The sequence below is a fragment of the Mycteria americana genome, chromosome 1 (genome assembly GCF_035582795.1).
Source record: "Mycteria americana isolate JAX WOST 10 ecotype Jacksonville Zoo and Gardens chromosome 1, USCA_MyAme_1.0, whole genome shotgun sequence".
Lineage (NCBI taxonomy): Eukaryota > Metazoa > Chordata > Aves > Ciconiiformes > Ciconiidae > Mycteria > Mycteria americana.
The window spans coordinates 46,017,370-46,036,941 of record NC_134365.1 but is presented as its reverse complement, the minus strand read 5'-3'; positions in this window follow the sequence as shown (position 1 = coordinate 46,036,941).

Genomic DNA, 19,572 nt, shown 5'->3' with positions numbered 1-19,572 from the left:
ATTGCCAATTTTGAATGGCTCCATGCGGAAACACTAAAGAGCAGAAACCTGCAAAGTGCCCAGAAAGTGGGAAGGCAAGTTTTGGCATACGCAGTCGGTTTTGATTCTTGTCATTCTAGGCTGTCAGCTTTTATTTTAAACAATGCAAACTGCAACTATTTGCAATTACTAATTTTTTTATCAGTAGTGCAAAAGACTTAAAATGTTACCTTCATGTGACTTGTGAATAACATGACGCATCTTCCATGTGAATTCATTGGTTGCGTGTGTCTGCTACTCTGTATGATCTTTTATCATTCTTTGACTAAGGAAATGTTAAACACAAGTATTCTGAATTGTCATCTTAAAAAGACCTCTTCTCAGTTTGCTGTCAGTTCATTTATATACCTGCTGGGCAGATGTTTGCAATGATGTCAGCTGTCTGGAAAGATTTCGGAAAACCGTAAGGTCTTAGACCAGTAATTCCATTGGTCAGTGGCCATCCTGGATTACTGGTATCTCTATAGATACTGGTATACAGTCTAAACACCAGTACGCTTTTAGATGTGGTGTTTAAAGCATTTGGATGAAGACTGATGCATTTGAAATCCAGATTTTTTTCTCTTGTGTTAAATTGAGTGAAAACTTTACTATCAAAATATTCCATATGCTTGATTCTTCCTGGAGAATAGGCTAGGTAATATGAGCTAGGACGTTAATTACCCTTTTGTTTTTTTCATTCAGCCTTAGCAACAAGAAGTCTCAGTTGTTGATTAGTGGAAAAGAACAGAATTCTGCTCTAAAAAGAAATGCCTTTTTTTTTTTTTTACTTGCATTATTCCCTGTTTTTGTTTAAGAGTTAGAATTTTAAGAGAAATTCAGGATTCATAGTGTCTGTTCCACAGTATTGGTCATTAAAATTTAATCTTGCCTCATTCTAACTTTAATCGTTGCCCTTCTCTTCAGTCTTTTTATTCCATGGTCTTGGTGATAGTGAATATGAAACAGACGAGGTTTATCTGCTTTTCCTGAAGAGACAACTGAAAATGCCTCCCTCTTCCCCCAGTGCTTCAGATAACCTGATCAGGCAAAGCACTTAATCAAAAACCGGTGCGGTATCTGACCTTAGCCTCGGCATCGCTGGTTTCAAGGAGGAGAGGGAATTTCTGTCATTTCTCCCCATCACCTACTCTCCTCCATAGCTTTATTTGATTTGGAGATAAAAAGGGGCTGTGCTAAGCCCAGCTTCTCTCAGACTCTCATACGAGAGACCTTTTTTTCCACCAGAAGTTAATTCTTGATATAACAGTTCTAAAAGGAAGAAGTCAAAATTACGTCCTTTGCTGGTTACCATGCAGTAGCAGTTCAGGACGGTAGTCATGAGAAGCTTTGTGCAGCCCAATGTCTCGGCTGCTTCCTGAGCCCGCACTCCTGCACTGTCAAGCCCCTTAAATTAATTCCGTACCTCTGGAAGGCAGTGATACAGCAGCAATGACGCTGGGCGGCTCAAGGTCATACAGGCAGCGAAGGGAATTGAACCTTTGCTTTCATTTACAGAGTAGCACTGTAACAACTGACTCGTCGTCTTTTTATGGAGAAAAGTGAGGAGAATGGAGGGAAGGAATGTTTTGAGGAAGGAAATAAAGATCTAATTACTTTTTTTGATCTGGCGATCACTAGGAAAATAGTCCAATAGCAATTACATGAGTTTATGGAGGCTGCCTGTAAAAGCTGCTGCTTTCAACTGTGTCTTTTAATTTGAAACATAGGAGAAGTTAGTCCAATGGAATATTAAACTCGTACTGGTTTTTATTAAACTTTGCTGTGAATGTGTAGTGAAGATGTTGAAATGTGAAAAAGAGGAGCATTGAGTCCTGTTGTCATTCTTTTTTTTTTTTTTCCTAGTCACAAACTCAACTTCTCTCTAGCAGTTTGTTTTCTATTCTCTGAAAGCCTGCAGATCTCAAGTAGTTATGTTTTTCCAGTACATCTTCTGAGTAAGATGAAGTGGAAGGGATAGGGCTGCACAGTTTGAAATTTTATTCTTTAAGTTGGATAGTCAATGAATGCAGGCAACTTCAGACATCTCTTTTTTTTCCTTTCATTATAGACCAGTGAAGCTGTGAATCAGAAATAAGGGAGGGAAGAAAGCATCAGGTACAATACATTCATTTTCTCTTTTTGGTTCTGAGGAACAGAATGTGAAGCTTCCCTTGCTCCTTTGCAGGTGACTTCTTGGGAAATCATAATAGTAACGTAAATGGATCATCTTATTAAGCTGGCTTTGACAGTACAGGGACTTTCTCACCCTGTACCCATCTCAAAAGAATTTTTTTTCTTGCCACTAATAGGAAAAATGAAATAAAACTTTCATCCGTTAAGATACTAAGACTTTGGAAATGTGGGACAATGTAGACTTTGGATTTTTTTATCTTTACAGTCTGATAAATTATGCCTGCACTGAGAATTAGGTAAAGACCATGAAGTTAAAAACCTGATTGTAATCTTAGTGTCTATTTCTGCTTTCACAAAGTAATGTTTTAAATCATTAATCAAATAGTTTAGAAGCAGTTCTAAATGGATTAATGGACAGAAGTGTTGTGAGCATAAGAAAAATGGAAGGGCGCTTAATTTAATAAAATTGGTGAGGACAGGACAGAGCTCTGAAAGACTAATTTTCCGTAGAATTTTTAACTCATGCATGCCTTCTGGAAACTGCTGAGTGGGTAGTTAATAATGAACTGGGAGCCATGCAGCTAGCTTGCTGACTTTCCTGTAAAGAAAACCTTTATGGGATATGGAAAAGAAAAAAAAAGTCTAAAATAGTTCAGTCTGAACTCTTGGTAAAATAGTTGTTCGTCCATTCATAAGGCTGCTGTGTAACTGGACCTACAACATGCTGATTGCTCTACCTTTTGTGTATAGCTTTGTCATGAACTTTGTTGTCCTCTATGTAGTTTTTAATTAACAGCAATTTGGATCATTATTTTCAAGTCTGGATTTGTTTTTATATTTTCCCAAAAGAGAGATTATCCCCACATTTGTGTCTATTTTTTTAATACTTTGATATCAACCCAGTTGAGGAAACACCTATGTCTGTTGAGAAACTATATCTGAGGATCCCACTTTGCGAATTAAAAAAGAAAATAAACATTATAAAAATAAACTAAGCTAGCTTAATGTTTTACTAACCTATTCAGTCCACACTTGCTCACTAGATAACATGATAAGAAGTGGCACATCGATTTAAACTATCTATATGCAAAGATGCTGAATTTTATTTTGTCTTCTAACTGCCATGAGGAAATTTGTGTTACAAAAGCCCAAGTGCTGAAAGCAGAAAGACTGTTTCCGTAAGGAGACTCTCTGGTTTCTGCTCGCAGTAGGTACTCTGGTGCTGGGATCCAGGATCTGCAGATTAAATAGTTATGGCTCTGCTGCACCCATCTGCTTATGGGGCATCAGAGTGGGCTAAACTCCCCATTGATGTGCTCCTTGCTGCATAAATGCTGTTCTTTGGAACTGAACGGGAAACAAATACCTCTATTTTTTGACCCTTGATAGTTGCCAGGTTATGAGAGCTGATACTGTGTTTTAAGACTGTCCCTCTAATCTAAGAAACAATTTATTCTGAAACAAAAAAAGGAAGAGTAGTACTATTTGTTACATGTATATGCAGCATTGAACGTAGATATCTAGCTACAAGGACAGTGCAAGAGGAGAAATTATAAATTCATTTAGATAAAGTTATTTTATCAAGTCATTTAGTTTGTTTTCCTCTGCATTACTGGGAACCTGTAGTCAAAAGTAACAGCAGGCTACAGCTAACCGGTTCTTTTACATACTTTTTATCATGATGATTGCTTTTATCAATTATGTTTGGGTAGCTCAGGGGATTAAGGAGAGTTCTAGAGATTAGTAGTTGGAGTCTGACCTTTTCATTTAGGTCCTGTGTTTATATTTATTGTGACCATAGTGACTAAACCCTTTTATTCCTGAGAGCTATGCGGTAGCTAGAAATTTTTGGTGGTAAATGTGCCCTGTGTCATGAAATCATACAGCTCATGGTTTTAATTGGGAAGTCCCCAGAAGTGCTCAGAAAAGGAATAATCTGTTTAATCTGAAGTGACTTCAGACAATGCTAAAGATGATAGAAACTACAAAATGGGTATGAATAAGAGTAGCAGTTCTGTAGCTACCAGCAGGATTTCACTTTGAAGTAGCTGTCACTAATAATTTGGGAAGCAGTGAACAAATAAAAACATTATGGAAATAAATGCAGGTGTGTGCATTCAGGAACTATGGATGCTAATTCTTCTGTAATACCCATAAACAGTACAAGTGTTGAGACATACAGGGGTGACTGTAATGTAGTAGTCTCATGCATTGAAGATTTCACTCCATGGGAGGTCTCAAAACCAAGAGTATGATGCAGTATGGGCTTGGGTTGCCCTATGAGGTGGATGCACCTTTCTCATTGTTCCTGTGTTGGTTACTTGAGGGAAAAAAAAAACAAAACAAAAACAAGTAAGGGAGCTACAAGAGTGTTGTTTATTATTTTTTTTGTATTTTAGAGATCACAGTTTTACATCTGATGACCTTACCACGTAGTGAAAGGTGTTCTGAGACACAAGAAGTAGTAAGTAAAAACAACCTTCAGGGAATTCCTGAAATACTTTTTGACAAACTGAAGGTAGTTTTATTTGTTCTGTTTTAAGAACATAAATGTAACATTCTAACTCTAATGTTCTTAAGGTTTTCTGTAGTCAGTGAGGATACCATCAAGGAGCAAATGATCTCATCTGAACATAAATCACAGATGTCACTCTTAGAGGTACATACCTACCCATAGGGAGTTTATGGTGACTAGTTCTAACATCTAGACTTCTAGAGGTAGGTGAGATGAATTCCATCTTGTGTCCTGAAGAAGCCTTTGCAAGGGTCATTTGGCACCAACACTTAATTAGAAGTCTATGATTCACGGTGCAGTTCTGTTAAAATTTAGACACAGAGTGAAAAATGCTTTCAGAGCAATAGAACAGTAAAACAGTCCTGAACGTATCACACACAGCTGACCAGGACAGGGCAGCAGGGTACCGTGTTCCTCAGCTCCCTTTGAGCAGGGAGCTGTTAATTTTGTTACAGTAGTTTCTCTCTTTGTGCCTAGATTACTTTTTTCTTCAGTTAAACAGTAATGGTTTGCTACAAGTTAGGGTTTTAATGTCTTTTTGCCCACCCTTTTTTTGCCCCCCCCCCCCCCCCCCGCTTGTTTTCTTTTTTTGTTCCTTATGTGATTGCGCTGGTTTTGGCTGGGACGTTTTCTTTATAGTAGTTAGTATGGGGCTATGTTTTGGATTTGTGCTGAAAATAGTGTTGATAACACAGGGATGTTTTAGTTGTTGCTAAGCAGTGCTTATACTAAATCAAGGACTTTTCAGCTTCCCGTGCTCTGCCAGGTGCACAAGGAGTTGGGAGGGGACACGGCTGGGACAGCTGACCCCAACTGCCCAAAGGGATATCCCACACCATATGGCGTCATGCTCAGCATATAAACTAGGGGAAGAAGAAGGAAGGGGGGACATTCGGAGTGATGGCGTTTGTCTTCCCAAGTAACCGTTACACGTGATGGAGCCCTGCTTTCCTGGAGATGGCTGAACACCTGCCTGACCATGGGAAGGAGTGAATGAATTCCTTGCTGTGCTTTGCTTGCATGCGCGACTTTTGCTTTACCTATTAAACTGTCTTTATCTCAACCCTCAAGTTTTCTCACTTTTACTCTTCCAATGCTCTCCCCCATCCCACTGTGAGGGGAGTGAGCGAGCGGCTGGGTGGGGCTTAGTTGCCGGCTGGGGTTAAACCATGACAGTGATATAATGAAGTACTAGGGCTTAAATTAACTGCCAATAGCAGATGGAAAGTACATGTCCTACAGTTGCTGACATGTCATCCTAATCTAAAAGTCAAAGGCATGCTGGCATGAAACTAGAAATAATTCTCCTCCTATGTAACATTTAAAAAAATTAAAACTGTACTGTAATACGTAAGTAAGTTTTAGATCAATGGCCAACTAAAATCAGTTACACATATGGCTTAGATTGCTTTAAGGAGACACAGGTGGTGAAAAGTGTACAGTAGCAAGGTAATGCTAGATTATAGTAAGGCCTTCATGTTTTATCATTCAGTTGTTAATATTTGTGTTCAATTTCTTTTATTGTCTAATTAAGTTAGATCAAATATAAGGTAAAATAAATAAATACACTTTTTTCAGAATAGAATCCTAAGTTGAATACTTAACAATGAATTTTTTAATTTGTTAGTTTCAAGGACTGGTTGTGGTTTTGTATGTAGAAGTATCCACCAGACTAGTCAGGCTGGTGCTGTTAAGTGTTCTTTCCTCAAGAGCTGCACACACCAATTGAGTGTTTATAATTAAAACTATCTTCAGGCTGATATAATTTATGTTTCCTACCTACACCAGTTTTGTGTTTGCTCCCTGACAACAGGACTGCTGTATTTTTGTTGAGGACTTTCCAGGGAGGAATGGAAGTAGCTGCCCCCCACAGATGGCTGTCTCATTGGCAGGAAATTCATCTGGTCTCAGCACTTGGGATTTACTGTGCACATACTAACTCTGCATTCAGCGCACACACAGTATGTCTGATCTGGCCCAGACTCATCAGATTTATGGCAGGAAGCTTTACAGCTGATCTGTACAGATATTGAGCATTTGAAGCTTCTAGAAATTTTACTGCATGTTTACATACATGGCACAAAACTAGCTTGCTCAGCATCCCTGGCAGTTGGCAACACAGTATTCGAGTCTGCACCCACGCTACTGGGTATTTAAAAGTTATGTGAAAATGCGAGGTCATCAAACTTCATCAGACAACATTACTGGATACAAAAAGTCCACTAGCATCAAAAATTTCATAACCCTATCTGTTAATAAATTAAAGCCAAGCTTATTTTTCATAAGTGCAGTTGCTTTTGCTTCAGTGTCCTTTTTCAGTTCGCATCTTATTTTCTGATGGTAGCTGAAAAAAGCAACATTCTGCACTTAGGATCAGGGAGCACATATCTGCTGGAGGTAGGATGTCTCCTCTCAGATATAAAGGTGTAATATATGATATTTTATATTCCACTATAATCATTAATGTGCGTTTTTGTCATCTCAGAAATATGCTATAATATAATTTCTGCTTTTGAATACAGCACGTACATTTCATTCTCCAAAAACAATGCGGTGAAAGCTTTTTTAATGCTGTTTTGATTTCTCCAAATAATGGTCCATCTGTAGAAATTATAGGTATAAAAAGCATGAATTCATGCTATGTCACAATTTCTATTGATATTTATGATTTTTTCTGCTACTTATTTCATTTTGTTGGGTTTTTTTCTATTTTTTTTTTTCCATATAGATAGCATAAATAAAACTAGTACCTTAGGTGGAAAACAGTATTTGGGTTTAATGAGGTAGACAGAGTTCCTTTTAAAATAATCTGGTATGCATTAAAATACATTTAGTGGTTGATAAACAAATACACATTAAAATATCAATTTATTCAAAGTATGATTTTTGTAATTGTCGTATAGGTGTCAACAGATTGAATTGCACTGCAGATTTGAAAACACAAAACAATATTTCATATGCCCTGTGCTCAAGATTAAAGCAAAGGAAAGGGGATATGAATTACACATCCATACCTACACATAGGTATCTGTAAACAGTGGTCTGATTTTCAGGCAATTTCTTAAGATGGTCATTTTTTATTTTAAAACTATGTCTTCTTGTCCAGGTGGTAGTGATTGCTGTTGTCATTTTAAAACCAATTATAGACATCATTTTGTGGTAATTTCACTTTCTGAACCTGCGAGTATATGAGCTATTGCTCCTTGATCCTTCTTTACAGTATTCTGCTCGGAGGGCAATCTGTTCTTTAATGCACGGAGATAATGTGTGGAGGTACACTGATAAATGGCCTTCGCTCTAAGAGCAATAAATCATGCCAAAAATGGCAAACACTTTGTATTTAACAAATATTTTCACAAAGAGGACGAAACACAGTTACAATGCACACAGGAACACCTTCCACTTCTGCATCGTACTTAGTAGTAGAGCAAGTTGTCAAATTTTCAGCTGCATAAGTGGGGGCAGGACAGCTCTTCCAACTCACGTCCTCACTTCCCATCTCTGCTCAGAACAAGTACGCTTAGGAATGGGCTTAATCTTAAATCAGTGGAGCTTAAGCACATGCTTGAAGTTAATCATACAAAGTAAGAGAAACTAAAAAGGAAAATAAAAGGCTACCTTGTCCATCCTCTGACCTCTTATGTTGTTAGGTTTGGGTTTTCTTAAGTTGGAGCCTAATTCTTATGATTTGTATTTATTTCCGGCAGACTACTTTTCATTACATCCCCCCTGACTGCACCATAAAAGCAAGTGAGCAGTTACGTGGTGGTAGGCAGGCACAGCGGGAGCTCGTTGAGAGCAGTACCATGTTGGAAGCTTTCTGAAACACCAGATTTTTGAGTGCATTGTCAGAAGATGTCAGAATCAAGCATATTTCTGGGGGAATCCTGAGCTAGCACAGGCAGTAAATAGCACGCAGGAGGAATTTTTCATTAATGTTTTAAATTTCAAGTAAATTCTGAATATTGCTCATACCTTCAACTTTCACAACTGATGAAATCCTAAGGTTTTTTGAATAGAAGGTGGACCTGCATTTGATACTCTGTATATGATGAAAATTAAGATTGTTTGCCAGCTTTCTTGATTCTGAAAAGTAGTGGTGTTTTGCAAAAATAATATATAAGCACAACTTTCACAGTAGCACCCTTAATTTTTTAATATTTTGAACTTTCTGAAGATTCTGGGGCTGTATTGGAAAGTCTTTTACAGTAGGTCATCGCCTTCCTTGGATTTAGATTCGCAAAACATAAACATGGGTATGGTGAAGTTTGAATATTTACTATTTAAGGAAAAACTTGTAACTGAAAAGCAAAAAAAAGAAAAAAAGTAATTAGAAGTGAGCTTAACCTGAAACTATAATGTGCAGGTAAGACTGTCATAGTTTTTTATCGCCTCAGAATGTCATTTGGCAAGTGTGAACGTAAGCTACCTCGGACCTTAGGTAGCTGTAAAAAAAGCAACACCACCACAAAACAAAACAATTAAAAAAAACCCTGAAAGCAGGAACAGCTAGAAGCATCTCTGTCAGTCACTTTGCATTTGGTGTCTCTCGAAAAGGTGTAGTCTCCTAAAAATTATGAACTGGATACAGAAATGATTGTTTGACCCATGCTATAAAAAAATGTCAGGGTAGATGATTAGTTGTATGACTTGTTTGCGGTTTGAATTATTATCTGTTTGGGGTATTATTCCCACTCCACGGAAATCTAATTTGTACTGAAGACTGCAGACTTTTGCATCTGTTAACAGTTGCAGATTAATTACAGGCTGAAAAGCTTTTCATTATCCTTTAATTTCATTGTCTTTTAGTTTCAGTTCTATGGTAGGATTACTAAATCGTAAACAGTTCTTTGCAGATAGTAGCAGGGCTATTGTACGTGAAAGGAGATTTATTCTGGAGCGGTTTTGGTATTAGATGTAAGGAAGATGCTGTTGTTAAAGTGATGGGGGATCAGAGAAGCGTGTTTTCTACTTCTCTAACCAGTGTGGAGGACGAGAACTTGTTCTTCTTCCTGGCTTGGGACAAAAGCATTTCCCTAAACTGTGTTTTCTTCTTGGATGTATTAAGAGTGCACTTCCTCGTAAGCCTATGCTTTCTAATGGAAGTGCCGCATCGCAGTAAAGGTGGGGGCCCAACAGAAGAGAAGGGGATGGCAGGCGCACACAGATGGGAGAACTGATAACAACTATGTGTGTTTCTTTCAATATTCAGAATACAGGGTCAGATGAACCACTGGTTTACAAAACCAGTGCCTATATGTAAGGAAATCACTCACATAATTTAACAGATAAGTTCACATTTACAGAACTTATTTTATCATAAGCATTTTGAGGTATATATCCAGGATATTTCTTTCAGTTTAAAACAGGGATGCCATTGCAAGTAGCTAAATAATCTCAACTGGAAAAAAAAAATGTAGAAAATACTTTCCCTTAGTTTGAGTGTGGAAAATATGTACTACAAAGCAAAGGGTTATTTATTACCAAAGGCCAGTGTTGTAATCTGTTTTGTATTTATTTTAAAACGTGAAACTAATTTCAGGTTTTTAGATTTAAAAAAAAACACTCTGAAATTTAAGTTTTCCCTGGTGCCAACTGGCTTTGGATGTTTCCCAATGACTGTTTCTATAGCAACAGCAAACATATTATGGAGATAATTTTAAAACGTTTTTAAACATCTCACATTTGTGGTTATCTAGCTTCAGAAGGTAATATCAAATCCCTGTCTACGTTTCAGCTGAGCCACTCCACAGAAAAGATGGAGAGAAATAATTTGCAGCACCCATGCTTCCACTGGTACGGCATGTGGGCAAGCACTTTTCAGGGGCTCTTTTTGTTCTTGGTTAAGAAAAGCCCACTGGGTGGAGGCATGGAGCTGAATTTCATCAGGAGACAGCAATTCATAGATTAATAAATGTAAAAAAAAAGGAAGGGACATGAAGATCAAAAACTGGTAGATTTGTTTAACGAAGTCTGTAAGACTTGATCATTAATTGAAGTTGGGCACACCTTCCTTAAAACCCACTGATCGTAATTTGAAATTATTTCTGGCATTAGAGGATCCATGGAAAACTTTTGTGAACTGCTAAGATGTATCCCTTATTTTTAATTTTATGCTGTCCAGTAACAATTTTTGCCATATCCTGCTCTAGCTTTGCTGGTTACACGAGCGATACTGTTAACAGGTACATATGTAATTACACTTCCTGATCTACATAGAAGGAAAACCTGAAGTCTTGCAGTATAGAGTCTACTTTAGGAAGTTTTTGGCTCTTCTGAGAGCTAATTGCCAGTTTCTCAACATTCTTCTCTTAATAGGGGCACCAAAGCTGAGCAAGGCTAACTGTTCCGCAAGCCATTGTAGGTTGCACAGCACCTTGTTTTCCACTACATTACAAACTTATCCCATGCTAAATAAGAGACTTGGCCACAACCCCTCAATTCCTCATCTGAATTTGCTGCCCAGCTAATAGTACCAACAGGCAACCCTTCTTGCAAGAGAAACTGAGAGCAGCAGCAGACGATAACCGCAACTCCACAGCTTCCCTGGGCTCAGCTTTCTCCTGTGGGTGCTGCCAGCTGTGGCTGCACATTCTGGTGGCCCCAGTGTCACAGGCAGCTCAAATGCTCTGCGCCAGGGGAGCCGCTGCTCCTGGGGACCAACCTGAAATGACACAGAGGGTGTGCCTGCACCCCCTGCAGTGGTTCAGCTGGAGGAGCTTTCAACAGGGCTGGTGACCTGGCAGATAGAACTGCCGGTGGAGGGCCAGGAGCAGTCTATTGACATCCAGTTCATACATATATAGGGATTTTTAATGGAGCGCTGTGAGGTGCTGGGATTTGCTAATCTCTGCCTAATCTGCTTTCCTGAGTCTTGGACACGGTTTCAGCCCAGGACCTCTATCTGTCAGCTGTAACGATAGTGACATCTGCCATTGACTGGTCCTCTGTTGATATATCTCAGAGCAACTTTGTATGAGGTCTTCTCTGTGGAACTGTGTGGGAAGGAAAAACAAAGTCAAATGAGACCTAGTTAGAGGCTTAGAATATCCTCATAGTCAGCTCTAGTTAATGGAGGTACAAGTACCACGAGGTCAGACTTCGTAATTTTGTCTCTAGATGCCTATTCTGTGCTCCTTCTTCCTGGAAAATGCTTGGAGAAGGTCTCCAGAGGAATTCCAATTAGTAAGTGGAGTCTTGGCAAATATTGACCCGTCTGTGGGACAAGTCAGTGCCCCAAGGTTAACCCAAGTGACTGCTGTGCTGCTGCAGTGTTGTTATCGCTCTCCTTTGGGTTGGTTCACTCATACATCTTCAGCCAGGCACAAAGGCGGTCTGCAGTCAGGATATATGCACCTTTAAAGTACAAAGCAAAAATTTATTGGTTAACATATAGGAGATAGCTAGGAGTTAATGAGCTGTTAGTCTAAGCTTCAGTGTGCCTACCACCTCTGGTATGAAGAATCTTTGCTGAGAGGCTGGCATCAGTCAGGAGGAGGAAGGGTTGGACACCACCCCGCATCCTCCCTGCTTCAAGTTGCTGTCTGCCACCAGCTGCATCGACCCTGACGACACTGGCAATTTGACCCAATGCTTCACAGCTAGTTCCCAGCTGAACAGACCAGCCCGACTAGCTTCCCTGCTTTTTTTTCCTATTAGGACTTTAAACCTTTCCATGCTGGTGTTTTCTCTCTTGTATCTTTGAACTACTAATGACGCTGTCTCAACAATCCTACCCCTGCGTGAGACTTGTGTCTTTTCTGTCTCTTTACAGACCTTCTCACAGCACTTGGACGGCAGTCTGAGCCCAGGTTATTCTGCTGTGTCACATGGGAGCCGAGTCTTGGATGCCCGGTCCACTGGGGAGAGTGGGGGCAGCCTTTGGATGGGGTTATGGAGGGAGGGCTTCAGCCCGTGTACTGACCCAGGGAAAGGTGAGCAGGAGTTCATTCCTCTGGAGAATTAAATTAATTGCATTACTGGTTCTACTCTGCTGCTGTTTTTCACAGCCCAGCGTAAATTACAAAAAGACTGGGATTTTCTTGTTTCTTGAAGTCACTCCGGACCTTGGAAGCAGTGTTTTCATCCCGATCAGGGTGCTCTGCCTTCAAGTTCAGGAGTGGATCATGTGGTGTGGTATCAGGTTCTTCCAGCCCAGGTCCAGGACTCCCATTTGTCCTTGCCCCTAACATTCCTATTTGCCCATTCCTCCGGCCTGCCTAGGTCTGAATCACAGCTCTGCCTTTGAGCATGTCGATTAGTATCCCCAGTTTGGTGTCCAGGTCACTAATAAAGATGTTAGACATGACAGGTCCCAGGACAGACCCCTGTGGTACTCTACTTCTCACCGGCTCCAGGTAGCATCCCACAACGCTCTGAGTACAGTCATCCAGCAGCTTTTTACCCACCTAGTAACCTGTTTAGTAATCATTTTTTGAATGGGAAATATGCAATGTGTATCTCATTTTGCTTTTTCCCCAGGTAGTGTGTAGAAATATTTATTGAAAATTTGGGCCCTTTATGTTTTTTTTTTATCTGTTTGTTCCTGAAATAGCATTGGTAGGATTCCTTTTGTCCTAAATAGACCTTAAATTAGTTGTATTTTCCTTACTGCCAGCTATAGAGCTTTCTTTTTATCCTTTAATTTCCTCTATTGATTTTCTACAATTTCTTATTGATATTCATTTCACTATCCTTCTTTTTTTCTGCTCTCTTGAACATAAAAAGGACTTTTTTATTAATCTGTACAACTCTGTGATGTATATATGTAATAAAAATTAAAATGTAGAAGTACTAATTTATGTACATAAATTCAGCTCATTTAGTATTACTGAAAATAATGAGCATCATAAAAGAAGCAGTGATACTCCACATAAAAATAGTAATAGCTGTTATAATTGTAACACCTAACAATCCTGAAGTACAAGAATATTTTCAAGAGTATTTTTACTGTTTTCTAAAATCCACTATGCCACCCTGGAGAGCTCTAAATGTATAGTATCTGGGGGGGCAGGAAAGGCCTTTCCACTGAAGATTTTAAAACCAATGTTATCTGCTCTACCAAGATTTTTCTAAAAATCTTATATAATTATTTTGGAAATAATTTCATTCAGCTCAGTAATACTAGGTCTTATCCTTCATCCTGACAGATGATGAGTTACATCACAGAATTATAAATTTTTGTAGCTTAGTTCCAGTGATCATGACTTGATTATATTTGTTATGTGCAAAATACATGCTGAGGAAGCAATAAGCTAATAATACTTCAAAAGACACAGTACTATCCTGGCATACACTTCCTATTCAGGGATCTCTCAATTCTAGCAAAATAATATAAGGTTATTACAATATAAGGTTGTAAAATAGCTATATAGCTTGTTTATGATTTCTGATACTTTCATCTTGTAGATTTACAATGAACTAAGCCAATCCAGAAATTTACAAGAAAAAGTGCCCTTGTGCATTTATGCAGATTTCTTCCTGACTGTTCTTCTCCTGAGACAAAATGTATAGTATACATAAATTGTGGCAACTTACAAATTTGATTTTTCTCATGAGTTTTATGGGTAAATGGATGTTTTCCAAGTGAACTCATCTCCAAGAGCTTGTTTACATAATTTGATTGACAAACACCTCGGTACAATTACTTACATACCGTGGAAAAATTCCTGGGGGAAAGCATAATTGAAAAGATTATTTTGTTTGCTGGAGCTCTAGCAATATTCTAACAACAATGGTGTATATACAACAGGGAATATTTTATATAACGGTGAGCGTTTTTTAAATGTCAGGTTTCATTCCAGATGGCTTTTGAAAACACAATCCTGGTAGACCATTGAATTTGAATTCTAGGGATTGCGATTTCTTTGACACCCACTCAGGGTAATTATGCTTATTTGTGGTTGGAATCCGTAGGCTAGAGCCATACCTGAAGAAGTAAAGTGGCAATTCATGCAGAGCTGGAGTGAGGCACGGTGAAGAGGGCCCACCCAACCTGGCAGGGTAGTGTCTGTCATGGGAAGTTTGAAGGGTGATCTCAGTTTGAACAGGGGAGAGGCTAAGGTAGTCGCCATCTCAGCTCCTTTCTGTAAACTCCTCCCTGAAAGATAGTGCCCACCTGCTAACATTCAGGGGTGAACATAATAGGTAGGAATGACGCTGGCCTGGCACTGCTCTCTCCTGCGTGGTATAGATACTCTTTTTGTCTTTGAACAGCATCCAGCAGAACCAGTCCATTACTGGGCAGCAGGAGAGAGTGGGGCAAATAATAAATAACTCTCCTGTTTTCTGTTATATCAGTTATTCATCACTGTTTACCAAATGCTTTATGGAAACGCAATTCAGCCTGCACGTTATGCACATCTTCCGTTCATGGTGCAATTGAATCTGATATTATATAGTTTTATTCTGATTGTTCTACCGAAACATTTTAAATAGCAGAATGATTGATAAGTAGTAGGTAGCAATGATTTTTTTTTCCTGGTGTACCTTTGTAAAATGAATATGAGTATTTTAGGATTACCTATAGCATTACATGTTCTACAGTCTTCAACATCTCTGCAGTTTTGACCCGCACAGAGAGAGAGAGAGAGAGAGAGAGACTAAAAAGACACTGCATGTGTGCATGTGTAGGTGTACATGTTTAAAATGTGACGATGTTACATACTCAGCATTGTTACATACTTTCCCTTGTCTGATTTTTTACCCTGGATCCATAAAGTAATTAATCTGTTTTAAGAATGATCAGTTCCAGGGAGTAATCATGTTCTTTACACAGAGGGATAAAATAAAGTTTTAAAACAGATATCAAGAAACTGCAATAGAGTTGAAGCCATACCACTGAAGTACTTGATCTCTTTCTTTGCCCATCTGTTTTGAAGGCTGTTGTTATTTTGTTGCAGTACTTGATATGAATAATGTTCAGGTACTTTTCCTTTTCCTCTAATACTATACTGGTTATATTCTTTCACTACATGAAAATTGGAGGTAAGATGGCTTCAGCTGGGCTTGTCATAGCCTGGAATTGTTCTGTTGGAAATCAGGAAAACTGATGTTCAAGACTGAAGATACTGCTTTTCCACTCTGACCATCATATGAAGAACTAGTTTGAACCTTTTCTTAGCCTGTCTCAGAGGAAAAGTAACTGTCAAACAAAGGCTAGCCCCTGGGGAACAGGAAAAGAAACCAATAATCTTATGTGATGTTTCTGGTAGCTGGCCAATTTTCTTGAGTGAATAGAGTATTCTTTCCAAGTCAATATCTTGATTATGCTTCTTGATTTGGGGTTTTACTGGCCTCCAAGGTAAAAGAGAAGGAACACCAACTTTTTTCTACTTTTCCTATTAATAGCCCTTTCCCACAGAGCTTCACAACAATATTTTCCCCAGAGACTCTTAAAACAATACAACTTTTCCAGACTGAACAGCTTTCTTCTTGGTTCCTCTTCAAGTCAGCAAAGCCTGCCTTCTTGGCCTCTGCCATTTTTCAACACGGAATAAAGAGAAATCGCTAAGTAATGAAGCAGACTCATTTGCAATCGATCCCTATTACCATTTTAGCTTTGCAATTTACTGGTGTGCAGCGTGATCCTTGCAAAAAAAAGACTGAAAAAATGGTGCTGTGAAGGAACCTCCCTGGCTTCAGTCTCCACGGCCGGATCCGCCAGCGCTCCTCTTTGTAGACACACGGATCAAGAGAGGAGTCTGTAGCGGCTGTGTTCTCAACGTAAGATCAGGCCATTACTCATAATGGGTAGATTTCAAACACCGTGACAGTCATACTAGGTAGCAATGCCCTGTGGAGTTAGCATCTTCTTTATCACATTATATGTTAACATAGTATAACAATTATTATATCTCCCAGAAAATAAAGTAACAAAAAATAATTCCGTTGCTCTTAAACTCATTAGAACTATTCTAATCAGAAAACGTCAGGTTGTTTCAAAGTTTGTTTTGCTAAAAGAAAATTAAATTTCTGTCATAAAGACATACTAGTAGTAGTAAAATTATCCAGATACTTTAATATTTAAAAAATAGGCATACACTTAGGTGTGATGATTAGTCATAATTGAAGCAGCTTGTATTAACTTTATTGTATTTAAGTGATTCCTGGAGTAAAATTTTGATCTATTGAAGGCAATCAGATTTTTCACCTTGCATTTCCAGCATGCCAAATTTTCTCCCCCCCTGTTTCTTTTTGTTAACCTTTTTTGCCCCCATTCCTGTCTTTCATTTCTTGAAATGATAGAGTTCAAAGATCTGATCACAAGACCTGATAGATCTTGTGGACCATAGCCCTTAATTTCATGTGTCAGTAATTTTCAAGCTGTAAAAGCTAGCTTGCTAGATCTCCAGATGAACATATTTTATTTCTTTTTGCTAGCGTCTGAAGATGGTAACACCAACACAGTGCCTCAAGACCTTGCTGTCTCTGTGATAGAGAACACACGGATTTTTATGACCTCAAAGAAAAACGCAGTCAATTCATGTCGAACCACTGATTTCTCACTGCTCCCCCCCTTTTCAAATAGCTACAGCTAGAGACTTCTTCCTTTGCTTGGAAATACCATGTATCAGTGCACAGGGAATAGTGCATCCTGTAACAAGCATAAGTCACCTTATCTCTGGTGTCGAGCAACAAATGCCTCATCTCAGATGTGCACCCAAGGCCATGTCTTTGAAAGGCAAATCTGTTTGGTGGTGTGACAACAGTACAGGAAAGCATTTTGTAGAACCTGCTGCTTTCATGCAGCACTTTGAGGGCATTTCAGGGCATTTTGGAAAGAAAGTAAATTCCAACAACTCCTAGTTTTGATGCTCTCAGTTCACTTTAGAGGCAGATGAATGAAACTTTCTAGTATCCTTTACAGAAACTATAGAGTACAATCCTAGCAGAAGTCATATGGTTCCAGATTTCCTTTGCACATCCCAAACAACTTTTTCTTGAGAGAAAGCCAAAATGCCATTTCAAAGCACTGTTAACAAATACATAGTCTGAATAAACAAGTGTCTCTGCATTCAACCACTAGGTCAATAAAACATTTACAAAACTCAGTTCTAAAAAAACCCATAAACTTCTACAAAGGAAGCTCAATACTTATGTAGTTACTAATTTTACTACTTCATGGGTTTAAATTCACCAGTGGATTTCACACTAGTGTAAAATAAAGCAGAAGTTTAGTAAAAAATAATATTATGTCTAGGTTATTTATATCCTCTAATGTCAACATTTTTTATTACAATCCTACTATAGCATACTGTTGCCTTATGGGAGGGGTGGGGGGTGTGTTCTTGTGTCCAGTTGTGGACTACATGAATTTTTCCAGTGATGGTGTAGAATACTTTAGAAAAAACCCCCAGACACACAGAGTACTGAATAACAATATATGGCCTCATTTTTTTAAGTCATGTTTTGCTAGTTCCCTAGAAGTAGTTCATGGAACCTCAAGAATGGGTGAATCACAAGCCGAAAAGCAATCTTTGTTATTGAGCAATCATCCTCATAAGTGGGGTCTGGATGCTAAAGTCAAGTCAGAAACAGCTGAGGGTTGGAAACCAGCAGCTACAAATCACATTCAGGAAGGAGGAAAAATAAAGAGTCAGGGCAGTATATCAGACTTTTAGCTACATCTTTTGACTAGAAGTCTTTCCAGATGGATCCCTTTTAAATCAGCCTTTTCTTAATGTAGTGGTTTCATAAACAACGTTTTGCCCTAATACAGTAGGCAGGATTTTCTGAGGAGAGGCCATTCAGGTCACCTAGAGCAGGGAGAGTCACTTCCAGGTAGGAGGATTTATTTATGGGCATTCCCATGACAATGATAAGAAACAGAGTCTAAAGAAGAAGAGCTGGATATGCTGTAGGAGTCCTTCATCACATCAGAAAATAGTCTGGGAAGTCTGGGATTGCTTGCAGGGAAAAATAATGTATTTTTTTTTGCTGAAAAAGGGGAAGAGTCAGTTCCCTCCTACATCCCTCTGCACTGCTTTACTTTAGACCCTCCTCCCATTTGCATGGGCCATTTCTCTTTACTAAATGTTTGGGGATTTTTTTTGTTGAAAGACCTTGCTGTGCCAGTATATGATACTTGACACTTCCTCCCTTTTGGTGCAGCTTTTGATTTCTTTTTTCTGGCACCTAGCTAAAACTTCCAGAATCCAAGAACCTCATGTGATATGGGGAAACACAAGCTGTGGATGAATTCAGATTTAACAGACCTGAACTTCTGTGCAACTGATCTGATTTTATTCTAAACTAGGAAATGCAGGCGACATTGCAAGCAATACATTTACTGCTCAGTGACAGTGTCAGGCTTTCAGCGTTTCTAAAGTTGTCATAATAAGGCTATCTTCATGCCATAAAAAGGATTGTTCAGTAATGATATATGAAGACTATGAAGAATATAACAATTTCCTACAAGATCTGATTCCATCAGGATCACTGCTAGTGTGACCTTTTAAAACCCATGGAAGAATTTGTTTGAAACCAAATCCTGAAACTGGATATTCATGTATTGCATTATAAATGGCAATAATAGCAATAAATGCTTCTTAAAGGATTTTCTGCTTACTTTTCATGATTCAAATGTTCATGTTGGTTTATATTTTCTCTTGCTTTGCCTGCATGTGGAACATTTAGAGAACTAGTGAAAAATATGTAAGGCATGCCATATTCTTCACTGCAATAATGCCCTTCCTAAGAAGATATTTTTCCAGTGATAGAACCAGGTCATTGACAAAGAAACTTTGTTTTACTGTCTGTATTTTTATAACAAACCTGATTTGGGCCTTCTTTGGACAATTGCTTTCCTTTATATGGATTCCTCAAATGTAACATGTAAGAATAAACAACTCTTAAAAACAATTCTTAGCAGAACTTGGGACCTTACTTATTAATAAAAAGTT